The sequence below is a fragment of the Rhinolophus ferrumequinum genome, chromosome 2, assembly GCF_004115265.2.
Source record: "Rhinolophus ferrumequinum isolate MPI-CBG mRhiFer1 chromosome 2, mRhiFer1_v1.p, whole genome shotgun sequence".
Lineage (NCBI taxonomy): Eukaryota > Metazoa > Chordata > Mammalia > Chiroptera > Rhinolophidae > Rhinolophus > Rhinolophus ferrumequinum.
The window spans coordinates 58,659,281-58,682,994 of NC_046285.1; the positions used below are offsets into that span (position 1 = coordinate 58,659,281).

Below are 23,714 nucleotides of genomic sequence, written 5' to 3' on the forward strand. Positions count from 1 at the left end.
TATCCCAGAAAAACAAAATTTTACTTCTCCACAAAAACCTATACACAATTGTTCATGGCAGCTTTATCTGTAACAGTCAAAACCTGGAAACAACCAAAATGTCCTTCAATAGGTCAATAGTGAAAGTGTGGCCCACCCATACCACACAGCAATAAAAGGAGCAAACTATTGATATTCTCAACTACCAGGATGGACCTGAAGTGTATTACGATGAGTGGAAACAAATCAGTCTCAGAAGGTTGCACATTGTATGATTAATTCTATTTATAGAACATTCTCAAAATGACAAAATTATAGAGAAGACAAACAGGAGAGGGGGCCATGCTGGTGTGACAATGAAGGGGTGGCATGAAGGAGAGCTTTGTGGTGAAGGAACAGCTCTGTATCTTGATTTCAGTGGTGGCTCCACTAATCTACACAATCGAGAAAATGACAGAACTATACACAAGTTGTACCACTCAGATTCCTGGTTTTGATATTGTACTATAATTATGTAAGATGAAACCACTGGAAGAAACTAAATAAAGGATGCACCAGACACCTCTGTACTATCTTTGCAACTTTCTGTGGATTTATAATTGTTTCAAAATAAAAAGTGCTTTTTTAAAAAAAGGAGGTGCACAGCCAGTAAGCAGGGCTGCTGGAATTCTGGTCCACATTTTTCTACTACAAAACCCCAGTGCTCCAATCAAATTACTTACAATTTTGCATGCACCTGACATTCGGTAGTCCCGTGCCTTTGCACATACAAACTTCTACCAGCATTGTCCTTCCCCACCTAACTTTTAATTTCCTTTAACACCCAATTCACATACCTTCTCCTCCAGGAAGCTTCCCTGACTTCCCAGCCTAAGATTACTGACCTTCCTTCATACTTCCTGTGCACAGCACTTATTCAACTGAATTGTAATTATCAGTTTACTTGGTACTGTCTCCCACAATGTGCAAGCCACAGAATTAGAAAACATATTTGCAAATATCTCCATAAAGGACTAGTGTGTAGAATATATAAAGAATTCCTATAACTCAATCATAAGAAACAACAACCCATTTTTTTTTTAATGGAGAAACGATCTGAACAGACATTTCACCCAAAAGAAATATGCAGATGGCGAATGAGCACATGAAAAGATGATCATCATTAGTTATTAGGGAAATACAAATAAAACCATAAGATAGCCACACACGTATTAGAATAGCTAAAATTAAAAAGACTGACCATATCAAGTGCTGGCAAGGAAGCAGAGCACCTGGGACGCTCATGCACCACTGGTGGGTGTATAAAATGGTACAAACTCTCTGGAAAACAGTTGGGCAGCTTCTTAAAAAGGTAAACATACCCTACCATGTGGCCCAGCCATTCGAATCCTAGGTATTTACCCAAGACAAAAGAATATATACATTCCCACAAAAATCTTTGCACAAATGCTTATAGTGGCTTCATTTTAATATCCAAAACACTGGGAACAACCCAAATGTCTGTCAGCAGGTGAATGGATAAATAAATTGTGGTCTTTCCATACAATGGAATACTACTCAGCAATAAAGGAATGAACTATTCGTACATACAACATGGATGAATATCAGTATAATTATACTGAGTGTGAGAAGAGCACATGCTGTATTATGCTATTTACAGTCAGTTCTAGAAAATGCAAAGTAACCTGTAGTGATAGAAAGCAGATTAGTAATAGCCTGGGCATGGGAGGCAGAACATAGGGGGAAAGGAGGAAGGGATAAGGTGCTGGAGAAAACTCTGGGGTGTCATGGTTATGTTCATTACTTTGATTGGGGGAGAATTTCATGAGTGTATAAAAATGTCAAAACACATCAAGTTGTACAATTTAAACATGTGCAGGTTTTTGTCTGTCAATTATACAATAGAGCTACGTGAAAAAAATAATGGGTTCCATTTATTAGTCATCTGCTTTGTGGGAAGAATGTTACATAAATAATTATTAATCTTTACATAGTTATTATTCAGCCCATTTTACAGATGAGGAAACTGTGTCCAAAAGTCCAGGTAGTCATCCAGCTATGATCAAGCCAGGCTCAAACTCAGGTCAAATGTTCTCAAGACTGGGGCACTTTTCTCTGTACTGTGATGCCTCCCTGCAATGGTGAATTCTCAGCATGAAGCCATAGGCGATAGCACTCTGGCCTAAGCAAGTCCTCTAAGAAGGATCTGAAAGAAGGAGGGTGAAGGGCTGACATCACTGAGAAACCAGGGATCTTTAGCATCATTGAGAGGACACCCTCTCCCTTCCAGATTGTCATGCCACAAATCCCTCCAACAGCCTAACCTAGCCCATCACAGTTACTGGGCCAAACAAGCTAGCAAGAATAGGCTGTATCGCCGCCCCAGAACATTGTTCCTTCTGCAGCCAGAATGGTTTGGTGTGAGGGACCCTGACCAGACATTAAGGATAAAAGACTCCAGTTTCATTTGTGTCATAGACAAGGCCCTTCCCCTTTCTGGGCCTCCACTTTCTCAGATGTAAGATGTGGAGGCCAACCCCCAGCTTTCCAAGGAACTCTTTAGCCCTGATTCACATTCTGAGTGCCCCGTTGAAAGGAGATGGTTCTCCTTCTGAAGTTAATCAGGTACCACAAACGAATAGGATTTTTGATTGTCTACAAAACTGTATGTGCACTCAGCTCTGCCATCAACTCCAGGTCCACAGGCAAAGACACCCACCCAACTTAGCAGTGCCTACCCAAAGTGCTCCCTCTGCCACTCTGCCTCCTCCCCTCAGCCCTACCCCTCTTCAGGGAGCTTCCAAAGAGCCCGACCCCATTTACTGCTTTGTTCCCCCGTTAACAGGTTGAGCATTTAAAACTCTGTTTTCAGAGGTCTGGGAACCCTGGGACACACAAAGCAATTTGAGACTTAATTTCCCTCATTAGAATTCTCTCAGGAAGGACCAGAGATGAGTAGTTACAGAATGATATATGTCATATACAGTCTTGATATAGGGAGCTCCTCCCCTTGTCACAGCCATATGCCCAAACAGGGGCCAGGATATTTGGGTGTGCACACAGTAGGCTTTCAGTAAATATCTATGGAATTAAATTAAATCTGTCTTGCCAGACAAATAATCTCTTACCCAAACACAGAGGAAAACCAATCAGATCCACCTCAGTTTGTTCCCCTGGAGAGAGTACTGAGAGTCTAAAGGCTAAGAAGACCACTGCTTCGAACTGGCTGAGGAACCTGGGGCCACCAGCACTCCACCTCACTCCTGGGACATCACATGAATAAGGAAACCACACTAAAGGATTCTGGATTGTGGGGACAGCGCCAGGAGTGCAGTTTCCAGGCTCTCGCCCTCACGTGGAAAGGTGCTCACTCGGTTAGTAAATGGCCATCCACGGTGATTGGCTGGCCATCTGCTGTGACTAGTTGGCCACCAGCTGTAACCAGTGAGCCATTGGCCACCAATATAACTGCCGTGGCTATGCTAGCAGAAAATGGGGGCAAGCAAGGGTGGATTGTGGATTGCGGACTGCAGAGAGGCGGATGCCGCCAGCGAGACTATAGTGGTATGACTCCCCTATCTATGGCTCCGTGGGTGTTCCTTTTTGCCCTCACCGTGTCCTGCGTTCTTCTGTGGGGAGTGGGACCAGAGACCCTACATGCCACCCCAGGTGACATGGATGCTCCCAGCTCTAATGCTGTTTTACTGTACAAGGAAGAATCCTTGGGATTGAAAGGAACAGTGTGGCCCTTTGTAAAGTTCCAAGCACTCTGAGCTTCAGAAATGGAACGATGTCCCCTAGGAAAAGGGACCCTACTTGTTGGAACTGGATTTGGGAACTCCCTCCCACGTGAGTGAGTAGTTGCTATAAAAAGCACTCACTTAGAGAAGCTGTAGAGGTCACAAATAGGCTTAGTTTACATCTCTATTGCTTAAGAACTCTGAGATCTTGGGCAAGTCTCTGTGAGACTCAATTACTACTTCTGCCACATGGGGACAGAAATACCTACCTTGCTAGGTTGTTGCAGAAATAAGTGAGGTCATACAGACAGAGCACAAAGCATCATGCCTGGAGCCATCATGAGCTCAATCAACACTGTTCCCTTCCCTTCCTCATACAAACACCTAAAGGTCCTCAGAACAAGAGCTTCTCAGCTGATTTCACTGACCTGGAAAACCAAGCCCCCGGGGAGGAAGGGACTCAATTCCAAGCACAGCAGAGGAACACCTCAAGAAGTGCATTGGGGCGCTGGCAGCAGATGCAGGGGCAGAGTCAGCAGGGGAGAACCAGGGCTGGCACCAGCACTCCATCCGCCATGCCCCCTTGCCAGCTGTATGCCAGGGCTCAACGACTGCATGGCCTCCAGGGCAGTGCCCTCCCCACGCACTCAGCCTGGTTCCCTGCCTCCCCAGGAGCACATACCTGCATACCTTCACCGCAGGCCCGAAAATCACTAGCTGTGTGACCTGGCTTCTTCAAATGAGGGTGTAGGACCAGATGGCTCCTACAGTCCTGTCCTCCTTTATAATTTTCCACACTACAATTCTACAGAGTAAACTGGTGCTTACCTGATGCCTCACCTTCTCTCATCCCCCTCCTTCAGGGTACACAGGAAGGAGGCGAGAAGGAACCAAGAAGTTCAGAAAGTAAAGGGAGAAGGGCAGAGCATGGGGGTCCATTATGCTGATTCAATTAGCTCTAACTGCTGACAGCAGGGCTTTGAAGAAAGAGGCTTTTGTTTAAATTTCACATTTGGCAGGAAGTGCCCTTTCTCCTCCTCCCGTCTAACTCTCCCCCCACCCCACACCCCATTAGAACTTAGGAGTCAAAAGCTCTGATTTCAGTCCTGCTTCTCACAACTAGCAGCGCTGGGGCTTCCTTTTCACACTTCTCTCTGACCGACTGCTTGATTTTTCCAGAAGGGAAATTTGCCACAGATGTTGGTCAGTAAATGGGGAGTTTTCATCTGCTCTTATGAAAGGCTGTCAGTAATTCACAGACTCCCCCAAGGAGGGAGAGCCAAAGGGGGAAATGCCAGCAAGTTCTCTCCATCAACTAAACCCCTCCCGCTATGGGCAGGGAGACTCACAGTATGCAAAAGACCTCACTTTCACAATCTTATGGGACCCTCACATCTGTCTTATGGGAAAATAAGAGCAGAAATCTCACTCATTCATCATTCCAGAATGCTTAGTGAGCACCTACTGTTCACAGGAGGGGAAGCAGAGGGGTGCACAGGTGAAGTGAGTTGCCCACGCCTCCCAGCCTGTTGGTGGTAGAGCAAGCACAGGAACCCAGGATGTGCTGGTAATCTGAATCTCCAAAACGAAACAGCCCTGGTTTGTAGCTGGCTAATGTCTGTGGTATACATTTTCCCACCATGGTCAATTTCAAGCTGCCAACAATCTTTAACAACCAGTTTGCAAAATTCCTGAATACTTAAAAATCTGCTTTCGACAGCCTCCAGACTGGAAGCAAGTTCTCCTGGCTCCGAAGTGAGTGTTCTTTCTGCCTCATCGGTCTATTTCCATGCAGGAGAAGTCAACATGCTGTGGGGGCTTAAAGAGTAACCTTAATGAAAACTACCTGGACGATTGTTGACAGTGATGGGATTGCAGGCTTATTTTATTTCCTTCCACTCAATAGTTTTCCAAATGTCTATAAGCACATATTACCTTTATAATCAAAACATAACTAGGTAATTAGTCATTTTTTTAGTCAGCTTAGCGGAATGTTTTGCAGTAACTTCCCCCACATAATTTCTGTCACTCTGTTCCCCAAGGTTGGAGAGAGAGGGAAGGGAGGGGGAGGGGTGGGGAAGAGGGAAGGGAGGAAAAGGGATGGGGGAGGGGGATGAGAGAGGAAGAGGGGGAGAGGGAGGGGGAGGGGAGGAAGGGTTTCCTAAGAGCTTGACTTTCCTTGCAGAACACAACAGGTGCAGTAAGTTAAGCATTCACCTGAATTAGGTTCAGTCTTATCTAGAGAATAAATCTACTCCCTTTGGAGTTCACAATTCACCAGCAACTGAGAAAATAGAACTCCCTGTTAAGATTCCAAAAGACCTGCTCTGAAAAACCAAAGTCTCTTTAGCCACCAAATGATCTTGACTCCCAATGGGCTGAGGTAGAATCGGGTGGTTTGACTGACCCAGGAATAACAGCTCCTTACCTGAGCCTTATGGGAGGAGGTTTACACACACACACACACACACACACACACACACACACACACACACACGAACAGGAGGCATTCTGCCCTCTGTCCCCAAGCTGGGACTCCAGGGGTCTTACCTCAGCACTAGGACAAAGACCGACCTGGTACCAAGCTGGCGCAGTTTCAAGACGGCCAGTTCACTTCAGCTGGGCTCCATGACTTCACTGCTTCTCTCTGGGCTGCTGGCTACAGAACGCTGCACAGTTGGCTCTACCTTGTCTGCACAGAAAAAAAAAAAGCAAAGCAAAGTTGCCTGCTGAGCACCAGAGGCACATATGTTAACACATGCAGGAGGGCAAGCACTTCGCTCCTCCCACTCCCAGCCCTGGTCACTCCTACCACCGCACAGCCCCTTCCAGAACTATAGCCTCACCTGAAGGAGCCAGCCTTCTTCCCAGCACTCAAACCGGCCATCTATTCACCCAGACCTACTCCTTCTGGAGCTGAGCAATTTCAGAGTAAAACGTAGAGTAAGCAAAACAAACTATAAGGTTGGTACAAAAGTAATTGCAGTTTAAAAGGTTAAAAGTAATTGCAAAAACCACAATTACTTTTGTATCAACCTAACACTACACAGTCACTGAATCCTGGTGCTGCTTACTTGCTGTCATTGGTAAGAAAAGCAAGAATAAGAAGACTTAAGTTTAGATAAGGCTTGTGGACAACTGATTTTAATCAACAAATACATCAAACTTGCTCACAGTCTCCCTTTGACCTATAGTATATTATTTATAATGTTACAAATGTGAATTCAATTTCTAATTTATTTGGGGAGCATTTTTATGAGCCTAAATTTGCAACCCATATATTATTATAGCTGTCTGGGTGGATAGCATTGGTTTTTAAAGTAATTGTTGTTTTCCCTAATGCCAATGAAATTTATGTTCCATCTAGAAATTTTAGAAAATATAATTAAGTCAAAAGAAGGAGAAAAGTTACCTATTCTTTCTCCACTCAAGATAACTACAGGTAACACACCCTTCCTGGTTTTATTTTATCATCCAGATTTTTTACAAAGACACGATAAAGCCGGGCAATGTAGCTGTACCATAAATTGCACCCCACCCCCAAAGGCTGGACATTTAAGTCATTTCCAATGTTTTTTGCTAATTATAAATAACCGTGTTTCCCCGAAAATGAGACCTAGCCGGACCATCAGCTTTAATGCGTCTTTTGGAGCAAAAATTTATATAAGACCCGGTCTTATTTTACTATAATATAAAACTGGGTCTTATATAATATAATATAAAACAAGACCGTGTCTTATATGAATTTTTGCTCCAAAAGACACATTAGAGCTGATGGTCCGGCTAGGTCTTTTCGGGGAAACATGGTAGTGCTTTGTAAAACTTAATTTCTGGAGGGAGGAAATCCATAGTTATTTCCTTAAGACACAGTCTTAGAAGTCAAATTGCTGGGTCAAAGAATTTCCAAATTTCTCATGTGTAACATTCCTGGTGGAAATGAGTGTGGCTTCCAAGGAGTCTGGGTTTTCCTTTTTCATGCTCATACTTAGCTCAGCCCAAGTCTAAGATAAGATCCATGATAATAAAATGATCTCCCATATCAAGCTTGGGGAGGGCGGAGGGTGGTGCATGAGTGAAAATTGGTAAGGAGGGAAAAAGTGAGAAATCACTGAGGATCAGAGAAGGAGTGGTGATGCACAGGACAGTGTCCAGGAGAAAGAGACCCTGAGACACAAACAAGCACCATCCCGCAAGAGTGCAGCTGCTGATAGGAACTCACACTCATATCAGATGAAACAAGCTGCAGCGAGCCATTTGAGGGGATGGGAATGTCAAGGCCTTACAAAGATTAAGAGCAAACAACAAAGGCATTGGGTGAGACAGAAAAATAAAAAGTGGCTTGCGGCATTTGAGCACTTTGCTATTGTCTATAATTAATGCCAACAAAACACCAGGAGCCAGAGTTGCTGTGGGGAGAGTGAGCCAGGCTAGGAAGACATCTCTACCTGCAAACACAGCTGAGCTGGTGGCCACCTGGGAGCTTGCCAGTAAGGAGCCTTCCCCAGGGAACAGTAACAAGGTGATCTCAGGGTATGGGGACTACTGAGCTGCCGACACATCTGTCTCCTTAACAGGAAGGAGGCTGCCACTCTCCATCTCTCTCTAGCCAGCCTCTCATCTTCCTCCTTTTACTGCAAGCCAAAACTTCCGTGAGAGATGGATAATTCACCAAATAATCTGTCCATACAGACTTAATGGATTCATGTGGCCCTGTGACCCAGACAAAGACCCTGGGAGCCCAAGTCTTATGCCCCTTCCTAGCTGACCAGCCCCTTCTTGCCACTCCACCCCCTGCATCCTGCACTCCAGCCACAGTAATCTGCAGACTCGTAAGGGAATGTGGGGTTCTAGTAATGCTTTCAATCCTTTGAAAGATGGTTTGCAAACCTCCAATGTTACTCAAATAGGCAAGTCATTCTCCTTGCCCAACCTGCCACTACCCAACACACTTGGGCCTCCCCCCATGGACAAAGAGTGGAATTCTGATTTAAAACCAACTCACACCAAATAAGGAAGCTAGACCAATCAGACAGTTTCCAAATTGCAACTATAAAAAAGACTACAGTGAGCTGGTGGTGGCATCGTGAGAAGCAAATACCAAGCACAACATCAAATGATGGGGCGTTGGGGGCCTGCAGAAGGAGAGGAAGCTGGCTTACAAAGAAATCAGGGCAGAGCCCTGGGGAGAGGCAGACCGGAAACCGTGCAGCCCCAGAGAGACCAGATGCTTGGTGGCTTTCTAGTGGCTGCAAGGCTCGTCTGTACTTCCTCCATTTTATTTTTGTAAGCATCCCCTGAATCCCTTCAATAACTCCCGAACAGCTTGGTTTAGAGCAGCTCTGAGGTCCCAGCTTGCTCCAGCTCGCTGAAGTCGAATCAGGCTGTGAGAGCAGAGGGACCCGTGGCCCAGTGTAGGGCTTTGGCCATCCATTATGGCTGTTCAAAGCCTTTTTTATTTTTATTTTTTAACTTCCTTCCAAAGGTTGTACCTGGGCTTTTGAATGATGAGGCAACTGGATAGGAGAGCCTTGTATTGCTCTCCTATTGTATTGGTGTGGCTTTGCAGAAACATGAGAAATAAACAATAACAGAGCTGTAGAGAAGGCAGATTTTTGTATTATAAGATTTTTCTATTATAAATTTTTTCTATTAAGTTTCTGATACTAACTTCTCCTATCAGTATTACACATTCAGCTGATCACAGGGTAACCTTGCATCCTTCTGTCCCTGAAAAACAGATACTCATGTGCTTCCTTAAAATTTTAATACAGCATCTATTTAATGCACGACCCCACTATACCCTGCGTGTCTTCTGCTCCCTGCCCTCCCTCCTGTCCCACAAAGGTTCCTGGCTTGACATCCAGATCTGGTTTCACTATTTTTACCAAGGCCTAACCAGTCGAAGTTTTACTTATCTGCTTCCTCATTCTCAGGACCCGTTCTCTTCTTTGTCTCTCCTGCCCTCACTCCTGCCGGCACAGTCCCCCCACCTTACAGCCCCTGGCCGCTCCGCGGCTAATCTTTCTCCTCCACCCTCAGTCAGACCCAGAAGCATCCAAAAATGATCCTAAGGAGGAGAGCAAATAAATGAGAGGCTGCCTTGACCTCGTTAACTCCCACATGCCCCCAGCACATGTTTCCTTCAGGTGTACAACATATGAGGCACTGACCACAGACCAGAACTAGGCTTTCAAGAGCCTACCAAGAACCAATGAACTCAAAGAAATTCATAAAATGAGCCAAGACCATACACCCTAAGAATTTCACAGCCAGCATCCCCTGATGTAAACATCCTCCAAGCAGGACCATAACTAAAGAGCTCGATTTTGAGTCAGAGAACGGGTTGGCCTGTCACAGGGGCAGAGCTCTGGCCCCAGGTCCCTGGCTTAAAAGAGTGATCACCACAAGGCACCACAGGGGTCTTGGAGTCAAAGATAATCCTGTTAGCCCTGAACCCATTATTCCACATTATCTGGGATGTGAGTCATGGTTCTGATTGTGTTTGGACATGCAACCTAAATTAGCTAAGAGCTTTTATCGATTCTTGTGCATAAAACATTACAGGATCTGAGTCTCTACAAATGTGCTGAGCTCTGCAGTCAGATCAGAAGACACTGTACCCAAAATACAATAAGAACTTCTGCTAAAATCAGAAAACTTCCTGGAATATTTCTGTGCTCCCCTCCTCTCCTAGAGCTCTGGCCCGATCAGGATGGTTCGTCTGTGGGGCCCAGATACAGGGCTCCTGTCCTAAACCAAGGATTAACCATAGTGTTCCTTTACATTTTTTTTAATTTAAATTTTCTTTAGCAATTACTATGTGCCAGGAACTTTGTGTACTAAATTACTCATTTATTCCTCACACAATCCTAGGAGGCAAAAAGAGTTTTCTCCATTTGCAGGTTAGGAAACAGAGCTTAAGGAAAGGGCCCAGGCACAAAACTGTTAAGTGACAAAGCCAGAATCCCACAACTGGCCTGCCTCCAGAGGCCTTTCTTCCCTCCTCCACTGTTAGGATAAAGCCAAGTTCTGTCAATAAAGGAGCTGAAATTAAAGATGAGTTGAACACTGAATACACAGGTTCTGGCAAAAAGAGAAATGGTATAAGAATTTATTCTCACAGAACTAGAAAAGGAAAGTTCTTCTGTCACTGCCATATGCAAACTTCCCAAAGGAGGGTACTCTCCTCATTTCTGTCACTGTGCTGTTATTATGTTTTCTGCAGCAAATAATCACTCAATTTTAATTGTGCCTATGTGAGGTGCCAATCTGGATATATGGGAAGACACTAAGTCCTTTTCTTAGTCAAAGCAATACACATACATGATTTCACGCCCTGCCACACCCCTCCATCCCCTAATTTCTGTTGCCCAAATGCAACAACTGTCAACTCTTCTCTCTAGTTGTTAACTCATGTCTAGAGTTACCTCAGTGTATCTAAACAACATGCTCATATGGCTCTTTTTTTCAATGTTAAATATTATTCATTGACTGACTTCCTACTATAGAAAATGAGGATTTAACTCCCTTTACCACCATCCCACATACCTCTTCTACTTCCCACATTGTCTTAATATAGTTATGCCATTTTTTTAAGTCAGCACTAGAAGTTACATTATTATAACCAGAAAAATTACTGTTCACAGCTCAGCCATGTTATGATTAATTCCTCTTTTGTACATTCCTTAGCTATCAGTACGTATCATTAATTCAACCCTCAACTTTCTAACAGTTTTTTGTTTGTTTGTTTATTTTTTAATTTCTTGAAGCTCTCCATTCTGGAAACTTCTGTCCTCCTACTCCAACCTAAGCTAGTAGCTCTCTGGGTTTAAAGGGAAAATCCATTTCTACTGTGTTAATTTACTCCCTAATGTTGGCGGAACATATCTACAATAGCTTCCTCAGAAAGGATGTATGGGAGGCAAAATACTTGAGACTTCTCATATCTGAAAATGCCATTATTCCACCCTCACATTTGATTAATAATTTGGATATAAATTCTCAGTTGGAAATAATTTCCTCTTAGAATTTGAAAGGTATTACTCCATTGTCTTCTAGCTTCTAGTGTTACGCTTGAAGCAGGTTTCTATTCTTATGTATAATCAACTTGGGTTTTCTTTTCCTGTGTCTAAAGCTTTTCCTCTGTTTTTTCACAATGACATATTTTGGTGTGTGTCTTTTTTCATTTATAACCCTGGGCAGTCAAGTGAGATTTTCAGTCTAGATGCCCACGTCATTCAGTTCTCAGATTTTTTTCTTGTATTATTTCTTATAATTCTTCACCTCCATTGTCTCTATTTCTTTTTTCTGTAAGTCCTACTACTCAGATGTTTGAGTTCTTAGAATGATCCTTTATTTTTCATTTCATTACCTTTTTTTGTTTGATTTTCTGCAGAATTTCTTCAACTTCATATTCCAGATCCTCTGCTGATGCATTTATTTCGTCTATCACACTTTAAATTTCCAAGAATTCTTTCTTATTCTCTGCCTCCTCTTTTTTGTAGCACAGTCTTTATTTTATTAATGTGATAACTTCTCTTGTTTCTATGATTCTGGTAATTATAGTTTCTATGAAGTTTTTTTTTCTGTTCCCTACGTTGTCTCTATTTCTTGTGAGATTTGGGGTTTTTTAATGTTATTGTTTTTTTTGTTGTTGTTTGTCTCTTTAGGTTTCCATCTTTCATGTTTCAAACTTTCTCAAATACCTGGTGATCCTTAGTGGTCTTTTTTCATTTAAAAGTGACACACTAAAAAGCTGACTAGAAGCTCCATGTGTGTGGGCAGTGCTGCTGGACTGATAGATCTTAACAGAGAGGGATTGAGAGTAATCTATCCATTTTATTTAAAGAACCCTAAATATCAATACCTATAGGCCTTTTCTCTTGGGCTATTCACTGTATGCATAGAGACTCCTTTAATCTCCTAACTAGGGAAAGGGAATATGACCCTAGCTTGCCAGTACTGTGGGAACCCACCAAAAAAAGAAGGTTGGGGAGGAGTGAGCTCACTGTTGTATGTAGACTTTTATTCCCTCTCAGTTTTAGAATGGCATCTCACACATTCCCATCTCAGTTTGGTCTGCTATGCCTGATCTTAATCAGGTCTGAAAACTGAGTTTGTTCCTGGAAAGATCTTTAAAAGAAACTTTAGTTACCAGGAAAAAAAGCTTTTTTTTCTTTTTTCTTTTTCTTTTTCTTTTTCTTTTTTTTTTTTTTCTTTTTTAACAGGTATAGTTTCAAATGCCTGACATTTAGGAAAGTATTAACACAGGTTCACAATCACTTATCAGGAATCTCTGGGGCCTGATAAATATTGAAATTCAGAATTCTTCACATTTTAGAAAAGTAGTAGGTTGCATAAATCATATATATATTGTATCACATCTGCAGCAGTGTCAGGGCAGCCCTCTATAATTATATAGATTAATATTTCTGCAAAAAAACAAATAAATACTTAAACTGAGTGGATTAAATAAGGGTTTACAAATAGGCTCAGATAAGTCCAGGTCAGGTTTTGCCACTAACTATATTAAGAATAATACTTGGTTTTCGCAGATTTTTAGATTTGGAAATGACAGATATGTATTGTGTATGCATTTCCTATGTGCTTCCTATACTTCCTGTCACATCTGGGGCATTTTCATAGGACTTTTGTCACTCTGTAGAGCTGCTTGCTTGCAATGAGATGTGGAAAAAATGAGGCAGTTTGAGGTGTGGGTGCTGGGGGAAGGCCAGGCTCACAGGGAGACAATGTAATGGCACAGTCACTTGCAAGGTTTGAGTCCCAGTGTTGTGCTAGAAAGCTGTGCTACTTTGGAAAAGTTACTAAACCTCTGTAAGCCTCAATTTCCTCATCTATAAATTGTGGGTTACTACAACTACTTTTGAGATGTTGGGAAGATATAGTCAGCCAACAATTATGTATTGTGCGTGTTATTTCTGAAGCATTTCTCTGGGTACTAGGAAAATAATTATGAACAAAATAGATGAGGTCCCTATCCTCATAGACACAACTTCCTAGTAAGAAGAGACAAAGAGTATATTAGTAAGATGGTCATATATGCCATTGAAGACCAAAAAAGCAGGATAAAAGGAAGAGAGAAAGTAAGGGGGTGGGGGGAGGAGGTAGGCAGCAGATTATTATTTTGTATGAGATGGTCAGAATGGCCTTTCTAATAAGGTGACACTGAAATAGAAACCTGAAAGAAGAGAAGGAATAAATAATGAGAATGCACAAAGGAGGGGTGTTCCAACTGAAGGGAACACCAAGTGCAAACGTCTTGAGATAAAAATGTGCTTTCTGTCTAAGTAGCAAGGTCAGTGAAGTGAAACGGAATGAAGAGGCAGAACAGAGAAAGAGATGAAGTCTGTGATGACCTGAGGGGCCAGGTCATGTAGAACCTTGTAGGCCCTTCTAAGAACCTTGGCTTTGAGTGAAATGGGAAGCCTTGTTAATTTCTGAGCAGGAAAATGACATGATACTACACCTTTAAAATGATCACCCAAGTTGCTATCTTGAAAAGAGACCATAGGCACAAGAGTGTAAGCAGGAGGCCTCGTTATAAGCTATTCTGAAAATTAAAAGTAGAGATTGATCTGTCTTGGCCCGGCGTGAATTTGGCGGATCAAATTAGTAGTCAGTTTCCCAAGTTATGTTCTAAGTACATTTGATATGGTTTCCTCGGAGCGGATGCAGCATGAGAGAATGAGAGTCAAGAGTGATTCCGGAGTTTTAAGCCCTAGCAACTAGAAATAAGTTGTTTCCTGTGTGATGGCTGTTTTAGAGAAAAAGCAGCAGTTCAGTTTTGGACTTGTCATCACTGAGATGTCTATTAGACACCTAAGGAAATTCGTTGAGTAGATGATTAAATATATGAGTGTGGTGTTCAGAGGAAAGGTCTGGGATGGAGCTATCAATTGGTTGTCAGCATGTGGGTCACAGATCGCCAGGGGGTGAGAAGGGGCCAAGTCCGAGGGCTGCACCCTGGGGCACTCCAAAGTGAACAAGTGAAGATGAGCCAACAAAGATATTGAGAAGGAAAAGCTAGCGAGAGAAGAGCACCAAAGAGACTGATGTTCCAGAAGCCCAGGGAGGACATTTTTTCAAGGGGGGTGGAATAATCAACTACATAAAATGCTGCTGATAAATCAAATTTAGGACTGAGATTTGACCATTGGATATGGCAATATGGAGGTCACTGGTGAACCTGACAGGTGTCGTTTTTGTGGAGTGATGGAGGCAAAACAGTGATTAGACTGGGTTTAAATAATGAGAGAAGAAAAACTGCAGGGAGCAAGCATAGATGACTCTCTCAAGGAGCAGAGAAATGAGGCAATAGCTGGAGGGGTAGATGAGGTCAGAAGATGTGCCTGTGCATATCTGTGTGTGGGTGAGAGAAACAACAGCCATACATGGAGAGAGAGGGAGGGAAGGAGGAAGAAAAGGGGAGAGAGGAGGGAAGGAGGGAGGGAGAGGGGGGAGAGAGAGAGAGAGAGGTGGAGAGAGAGAGAGGTGGAGAGAGAGAGAGAGAGAGAGAGAGAGAGAGAGAGAGAGAGAAATGGTCCAGTAAACAAACATTGGAAAGAGAAGGGAGAACTGCTGTAGTCATGTCCTTAATTAAGGGAACAGGATGTAGTACAAGTGGAGGGATTGGTCTTAAAAAGGAGCAGAAAGAATTCGTCATCCAGAGTAACAGGCAGAAAGTAGAATATATGGGCATAGATTTGGTAGTGGAAAGGTGTGAAAGTTTTCTCCTGCCATTATCTTATCAGGTTCTTAATTGAGAGTAAGGATGGGAGAGGAGGTATAAAGGTTTGAAGAGAGAGGAAAAGGTGAGAAACAGTCATCTAGATTAAAAAGAATGGAAGTAACTGCAGAGGTTTAAAAAGGGATACGTATGCCCAGGTCCACCCCACTAAGACTTTGATTTCATTAGTTTTGGGTGGAATTCAGGCAACAGTAATTTTTATAATCTCCCTCAGATAATGTTAATAGAAGTCAGAGTTGAGCACCACAGGACCGATGAAATAAAGCAAGATGACCTGACAACACCGAAGTCCGCTCAAGGGCCATATCATGAATTGGAGTGGGACTAGTCAGGATGATGGAACACTTTTCTACAGTCACAGTCAGCTGTGCGGGGCATGCATGGTATAGAGTGAGAAAGTTGGGTTTTAACTAGGGTTAACTGAAATAACTGTAAAGCACATAACATGCCTGGCCATGGTAATTGTTCAGTAAACAAAACTTGCTATCTTTATTTTTATCACCAGCTAAGTGACATATATCAGCCATTTAGCAAATATAATTTTGTTTTTATCTCATCCTAATGATTCACCCAGTTTGTGTATATCATATGATGATGAAGTCATTTGCGAATAACTAAAATCACAGATGTATATCCTTGAACGTCAAGGAGTCGCCTCTGGGGTGGGGGGGGGGAGAGAGAGAGAGAGAGAGAGAGAGAGAGAGAGAGAGATTGAGCATTGCACTTGGGGTTGATGGAACTCACAGATCACCCTTCCGACCCACACTCCTCCTGTCCCAATTTGATAACAACCATTTTGTGCCAAAGTTTTGTGAAACCCCTCTGTCCATACACCACCTGAAGCTTGCATTTTAGGGGTTCCACATTTGCAATTCCTGTCTGGTAATCTATTCTAGTCTCTCTGGGAAGGTCACCCTTGATCTTAGCCCTGACCCTGGAGACCTCTGTGATGTGACACTTCAACACCCTCTCTCCAAGTCTAGCCTAGCTGGGTCCCTATGTATGTCTACCCACCTGATGGAGAAAGACTGCAGACTCTGAGCCACACTGTGTGGGCTCCAATGCCAGCAGACAGCAGAAGCCGTGTGGGCCCACCTGCTGGGGGAGCCCCTACTGTCAGCTCCTGCCTCCCACACTGGGGGATGGATCTAATGCCAAATCCCTGTGTGAACCTCCTTCTTTCTGGTCCTACTGTTCACCCCACCCCCACCCTAACTGCCTGCAAACTCCTCCTTTGGGGGGTCTCATCTCTTCTTCTCTGACCCTACCCTGCCCCTGCCTCTTACTCCCACAGCAATCTGTACAGCTCACGTGCATCTGTGCCCTGATCACATATACCTATCTTTCCTCCCAGACAAAGTCCCCTCCATGGAGAGGCTGGGCCTTGTGTATCTTCATATCCACAGTGCCTAGCAGAGTGGCCCATAAGATGACTCGTAAGTGAGAATAGCCACTAGCAAGTGCTGTGGCATTAAAAATTGCTACCATTTATTGATCACTAACCACATGCCAGCACTAAGTTAAGCTCTACATAGCAGTCCCACAATGCTATGCGGTAAGAATGATTCATACAGAATACAGATTCGAAACTGAGGGTCAGAGAAGTTCCCAAATTCACACAGCTGGCAGGTGCCACATCTAGAATTAACCCCAAGTTGGCTACAAAGCATGTGGGTTTTTCCAAATACAAAGGGCTTTCTCAGAAAAGTAACCACACGTGGTGACAGAGAAGGCAGTGAGTGTCCCCCAGACCTCCCACTGGGAGTCGCCAGGACTGTCTGGGAGAGGAGGGTAGAACTCTCCAAGTACAGAAAGCATTTCCCTGGGGGACACCTTTCTCTCCTCCCTACCCGCTGTTTCCTCTCCTCCAAATTTATAGGCCAGAATACGATGTTTATTGTGTGGAGCAAAAAAGGAACTAGCATAAGCGCTCCAGCAGAAAGCATATTCTGGGGATTTCATACTAATGCTGTCATGAGCCACCCCCAGCTCAGGCCCTGGGCCAGCATCTTCCCAACACCGTACAATTGACAAAGGCAGTCCCTACCGTCTGTTTAAGAATTTGATGATTCAGCCTAACTGCTTTTGTCAGAGCTCCCTCCCTGTCTTCCTCCCTCTCTCACCTGCGACACACTCCCATGACCCTGGTTCCCAACAGGATAAGAAAAACAACAGCAAGGTCCAGGCCTGACTCCCCACCAGGGTTCAGCTCCATGGATCAGCCCAGAGAACATTCCCTATTTCATCTTGCTGCTTGTCTCTCACTTAAGTCCAGAAGTGATGGGTAGAAAAAGGACTGTCCGGTGGGCCGGAAGGACCAACCAGAGCCCCAGGTGTTCCCCACCACAGGCTCCTGCAGCCCCATTGTGTCGTCACACTTTGACCTTCCCTGAAGGGCACCAGCTCATGCCCACGGGTGGTTGAGTGTGAACTCACTCCACAGGGCCTCCTATAAGGACTGGGCTGTGCAGAGAACCCAGTCAGCACCCTGCTGTCTGGGAAGCCATTGTACAACACAGCTAACTTCATAAAAGGTGGTGAGTGCAGTGTAACAGATAAAGGTCTTCTCTTTCCTTTGGGTGTCATAGATTTGACGGGCTTATCTGGAGCTGAAGCTAAGCTAAAAGGTGGATCTGGACATAGCAGAGAGACCAGTGGCATGAGGAAGGAACGGATCATGCCATCAGTAAGGAGAAGTTAGCTTTCTGGAAAACCCCCACCCATAACACACACAACAAGGCTTTTGGACCCTCAGCAGCACATCAGGCCCCATCCCAGGCCCTAAAACAATCTTGGTCCTTCCTGAAGCAATTGTAAGTTGCCTCAGACCACACTAGCTCGGTGCTGAGGTCTGGCTACAGGCCCACCCTGCTCTACTGTGTCAGAGTCCAATTTCTTTGATGCCAGGGCCCTGCCTTATCCTCATCAGTACTCCTGGAGAAGAAACACTGCTCTAGAGTCCCCTGACGACTTTGTCCCTCCTGTCCCTTTCCCAGACGACAAGTCTCTACCAGACAGATGCAGCCGGAGCCTGCTCGCCTGGCAGCTCCAACATTCCTTCCTGTAGCCTGGCATGTCTGGAACACCCTCCTCTGCCCTGTATAACTCACCAAGCTGTTGACAGCCATCCCCACTCAACTCTCTGACCCAGACTTTCCCACCAGGAAGGCAGAATGCCTGCCTCCCTCCCTACTATCTCCCACCACAACCCCAACTGTAAGTTCACAGAAGAACAAGAAGTGTGTCAGAATAACAAACCCTTCTGTGTGGTTCTTTTATACTTTATCATCTTTTCACATCTATGATCTAATTTGAACATAGAAAACAAAAGTGAGGTTAGACAGCCCCACCATTAGGGATAAACCCCTTTTATGACTAAACAAATTAGGATTGAGATTAAATAGTTTGGGGCTACACAGCTGCTGGAGGGCAGAGTCTGAACCACAATTTAAGCTTTTACATTTACCTAAAGATTTTCCTATGAAATTTACATGTGAAATATATTTACATTTCATAGGTCTATATGTATGTAAGTATATAAAATATATTTACTTATAAAGTCCCTATAAAAATATATTTTTACATTTATTTGTGTTTGTATACTTGATGTTCTCCTGTGGACTACAAATCAGCACAGGAGAACGATGGGATTCGGAGTGCAGGCAGCCCAGGGGTTCAAATCTCAGTCTTACTGTGCAGCTTTGGGCAGGCGTTGTGCAATGTTGGCTCTCTCAATGTGACTTTCCTCATAGGGCTAATTATACCCATTCTGTAGGCTGTTGGGCAGCCTACAGATATCTGTGTGTCATACCTGCTAGGCTGTGGGCACTTAATGAACAGTAGCTGTTCTTTCATTCATCCTTTGTTCTCCAGCCATAACAAATTACTCCCATTATCCAGACATGCCACATACTTTCACTCCTCCAGGCTTGCATGCTCCTCCTGTCCTGTCCCCAGGCTGAAATAGCCTTTCTCCATTCTCAGCCTATCAGAACTCTTCTCATCCTTCAACACCCAATTCAAACTTCACCCATTGTCCTCTGGGCCCCAATACCTAGAGTGCGGTGTTCCCATAACGGACTCACCCACTTCCCCATGAAAAGACAATGTCTTGTTCCAACCCCCCTCTCCATACCCTGAGCGTTAGTATTTAACAATGCCTTTTAAAATAGCCTTAGTGGTTTTATTCAAATAAGACCACCTCATTGTTTTTTAAAAAAATCAATCAACACACAAAATTATACAGAGCTAAACATCACCTAAGATCCCTCCACTTACATATGGATAGAAGAGTGGAGGATAGAAGAATGCATGAAAAAATAATGGATTGAATTGCTTTATAAAATAGCTATTTTTTAAATTGTATTTTATTGTAATTCTACAGAAAAGTAAAATAATGGAAAGGCTGAACTTTTAACACATTTCTCCACCAAGAGATATTACTTCTTTAAACATCTTTCCAAGTTTAAGAAAAAAAAATTAATTGAAGGGTCAGAGCCATGACTTTAACGCCTTATTTGGTCAGTATGAGAAAGGGAAAGGTAGCACCTACATGTCCTCCCATTTCCTCCCTGAGCTCTGTTTCTATTACATTCTTTTAACATTGCCACATTCTGTTCCTTACCCTTACTACCCACTCTTGCTTAGCTTTTCTCTATTGGAGTGGATGAAGGGCTCACCAAATGACCTTTAACCACACCTTCCTAAGTTTGTTTTTGATTCATCTTTTTCATCATCAAGTAGGTTTTCCCAAGAAGAGCTCATATGTGCTATATTCCTTGAGGTCTTGAACATCTGAGAATGGCTACTTGCCTTATTCTTGCAGAGTGATTTAATTAAGTGTAAAATTCTTCAGTCACACTGCCTTTCCCTCAGAATGCTACACATTTCTTCTCTGTGTTCTCAACTTTTTCTTCTGCTGCAGAGCAAGTCTAAGGTCAACATGAACTGCTCCCAGTATGCATTTCCTCATTTCCCTTTTGGTAATAGAAAAACCCCGAGTTTTAAGAGTGCACACCCAGCTGGAGGCATTTCCCAGCCGTCTTTGCAGCCAAATAGGTCCATGTGACTATGTTTTGGTCAATGGACCGTGAGCAGAAGTGGCATGTGTCTGCGCAGATGCCACAGTTACACTTCTGAAGGATTATCTTTGTACAACATTTAAATCTCTGATTTTTTTCTCTGATAAATGTTTTTCCCTCAGCATGTACTGTAATTTTCCTCAAGATTCTCTCTTTGTTAGTAATGTAGTTTTCAGTGGATGCTACTTTGTTCCTTATTAACTTTCATTAACTCTAGTGGTATTTGTATCTTTAATTTTCTCCTTAGCTCTGTAATAGCGCTTTTTTATTCATTCTGTAATTTCACCATCTTGCCTCTTAGCTCTCGACTGATTAGTTTTCAATACACTTTATTTTGAATAAATCAGTAAATACCCTTATTGCCTCTCCAACTCAAGAGCCAACTCCAACACAGAAATTATCCTGGGGGATGGGAAGAATGGGCCAAAGGTATCCCAGCTATCATTGGGTGAGACAAAATAATTTTACTCATATGTCATGCCTTCCACCTTCCTGGTCCTACTCATCCTTAAAGGGACAGCCCACCTTCTCCAGACTCCTCCCGCCCACACTGATTGCTTCCTCTCCAGTCCCCAAAGGGCTTCCCTGAACTAAATGATTCACAGGTAATGTATGGTCTACTAAATGAAGCTGGAACTTTTGAGGAAAGGGATGAACCTTCTCTTTCTCCCTTGTCACACATAGTTGGGCACATAAATGTTTTCTTTAAAGATTGCTGGACTATTGATTTTCTGAATGAAAAGGAAGGTGAAAACTAGGACCAAGACTCAGAAGAAGCTTCAACACCAGACCCACTAATCCCAAAATAACTATAAACTGGAAAACACTGTAAGGCAGGTGGAAGGAAGAGGATCCAGCAAGAATATTACCCATGAAAGACTAATAGAGAGGAAACAAGCACTTTAGTCAGCAACGAGACCTTCCCAGCCTATCTCTGCAGGCACTGTGGGGGGCTGCACAAGCCTACATTGAAGTCCAAACACTTCAACTCACTCACTGTCTGACTTTGAATGAATGACCAAATCTCCTTCAGCCTTTGTTTCCTCATCTATTAAGTGGCGATAATAATAGGATATGCCACATAGGGAGGTTATGAAAATCATATTAGATAATGCGTGTAATAGCTCCAGCCTCCTCCTTCACCACTTCCTGCCTGTCTGTTTCTCTCCAGGAACACCAACCCGTTAATGGTTGCTCCACACTTGCAACAAGCCATTCTTCACCCCACACCTTTGCTCCTGCAGCTCCTTCTCCTTCAAATGCCCTTTTCCCAGAGGCTAACAGCTACTGCCCTCTAAGACCCAGCTTAGGCATCGCCTCCTCCAGGAGACTTTTCCAAACTCACTGTATCTTCTTCCAGCCTCTGTGAATACCCAAACCATAATATTTATCACACTATGCTGTAGTTAATATCTGCATGTCCACCTCCAACTAAGTTCTTGAAGGAACAGAACTGTGGGAATATTTGGGTCTATGTTCTAAAAATGAGCACTGTGTACTCTTGGTGGGATTGCAGATCAGTGCAGCCACTATGGAAAACAGTATGAAGGTATCTCAAAAATCTGAAAATGGAACTACCTTATTCCACTCCTAGGTGTCTATCCGGAGAAATCCAAAACTCTAATTCAAAAAGCTTTATGCACTCCTATGTTTATTGCAGCACTATACACAATAGCTAAGACATGGAAACAACCAAAATGCCAATCTGTAGATGACTGGATTAAGAAACTGTGGTACACTTATACAATGGAGTATTACGCAGCCATAAAGAAGAACGAAATCTTACCATTTGCAACAATATGAATGGACCTAGAGAACATTTTGCTAAGTGAAATAAGTCAGACAGAGAAAGAAAAATACCATATGATCTCATTTATATGTGGAATCTAAAGAAAAGAATAAATGAATAAACTAATCAGAAACAGTCTCAGAGACATAGAGGAAAAACTGAGGGTGGCTAGATGGGGTGGGGGGATAAGGGAAAGGTGGGGGGATTAGAAAGCATGATCAGTAACCACAAGATTGCCACAGGGATACGAAAGTCAATTTGGGGAATGTAATCAATAATGTTGTAAAGATTTTGTAGGGTATCAGATGGACACTTTGGTCTCCCCATTAGGGAGACCACCTCAGGGATGATGTAGATGCCTGACCACTGCACTGTACACCTGAAGCTGAAGCTGAACAATAATAAATGTCAACTACAATTATATATATATATATATATATATATATATATATATATATGGAGTTCAGCATTAGGAATAGAGGCAGTGGAAATGTAATGGCTCTGTGCGATGTCAGAGGGGTAGTAGACGGGGGAGGGGGGCTTACCACTGTGTGAGGGATATAAATGATAAATGTCTATTACATTGTTCTGTACACCTGAAACTAATAAAAAAATAAAAATTAGAAATAAATAAATAAATAAATAAAAATGAGCATTGTGCATGGGCTCAGCAGGCACTCAATGATTGTTGAATGAATGAACAAAGCAAGAACTCTGAAAAAAAGAGGAAGAGGGTGATACAGGAAATTTGTCTGCCACTAACTTCCAAGGCCCTGCTATTTCCTGAATATGTGTGTGTATATCTACAATGGGTGTTCTTTATAAAGATATTCCTAATGCCTAGCACATAATAGGCACTCAATAAATATTTGATAATTAAAGTAATATTAAATAAAGTTAACAAAAGAAGATATTATTTAAGAGCCTAGAAGCACGGCTGCAAGATAAGCCCTTAACAATGCTGATATTGAGTTCCATTTAGAAACCAAAAGCATTTAAGGTAGCCCAGCTGTGGTACCCACCAATCTGTGGCCATGCTCTCTACTCGTGTTTATTCCCAATCATAACCAAATAATGAATACAGGTGGATATCAGAGTTTTAGAGGGCAAGCAAAAAAGAAAAAGACAAACCAGTTTTTATGCAAACAACTCTGACCAAGCAGGGAAATGAAGGGACGGGCAGGTGGCTCAGTTGGTTAGAGCGCGAGCTCTGGGCAATGGGGCTGCAGGTTCAATGCCCACATGAGCCAGCGAGCTGCGCCTTCCGCAACTAGCATGAAGTCAATGAGCTGCCGCTGGTGGGAGCACATCCTCTCAACCACAAGGTTGCCGGTTTGACTTCCACAAGGGATGGCGGG

The 23,714-nt window shown here is 43.2% G+C and overlaps 1 protein-coding gene across 6 annotated transcripts in view; it reads right to left on the minus strand.

The window, feature by feature from the left end:
• The window catches only part of ST6GAL1 (ST6 beta-galactoside alpha-2,6-sialyltransferase 1), a 180,468-nt gene that overhangs the window by 125,697 nt on the left and 31,057 nt on the right, over window positions 1–23,714 (minus strand). For 4 of the 6 annotated variants that reach the window (XM_033127534.1, XM_033127467.1, XM_033127458.1 and 1 more), the window contains exon 2: window positions 6,270–6,411. The gene's annotated coding sequence lies outside the window, so the exon portion shown is untranslated. Of the gene's footprint in view, window positions 1–4,547; window positions 4,572–6,269; window positions 6,412–23,714 lie in introns of those variants that run through there. The other 2 variants (XM_033127488.1, XM_033127497.1) reach the window with 2 other exon arrangements.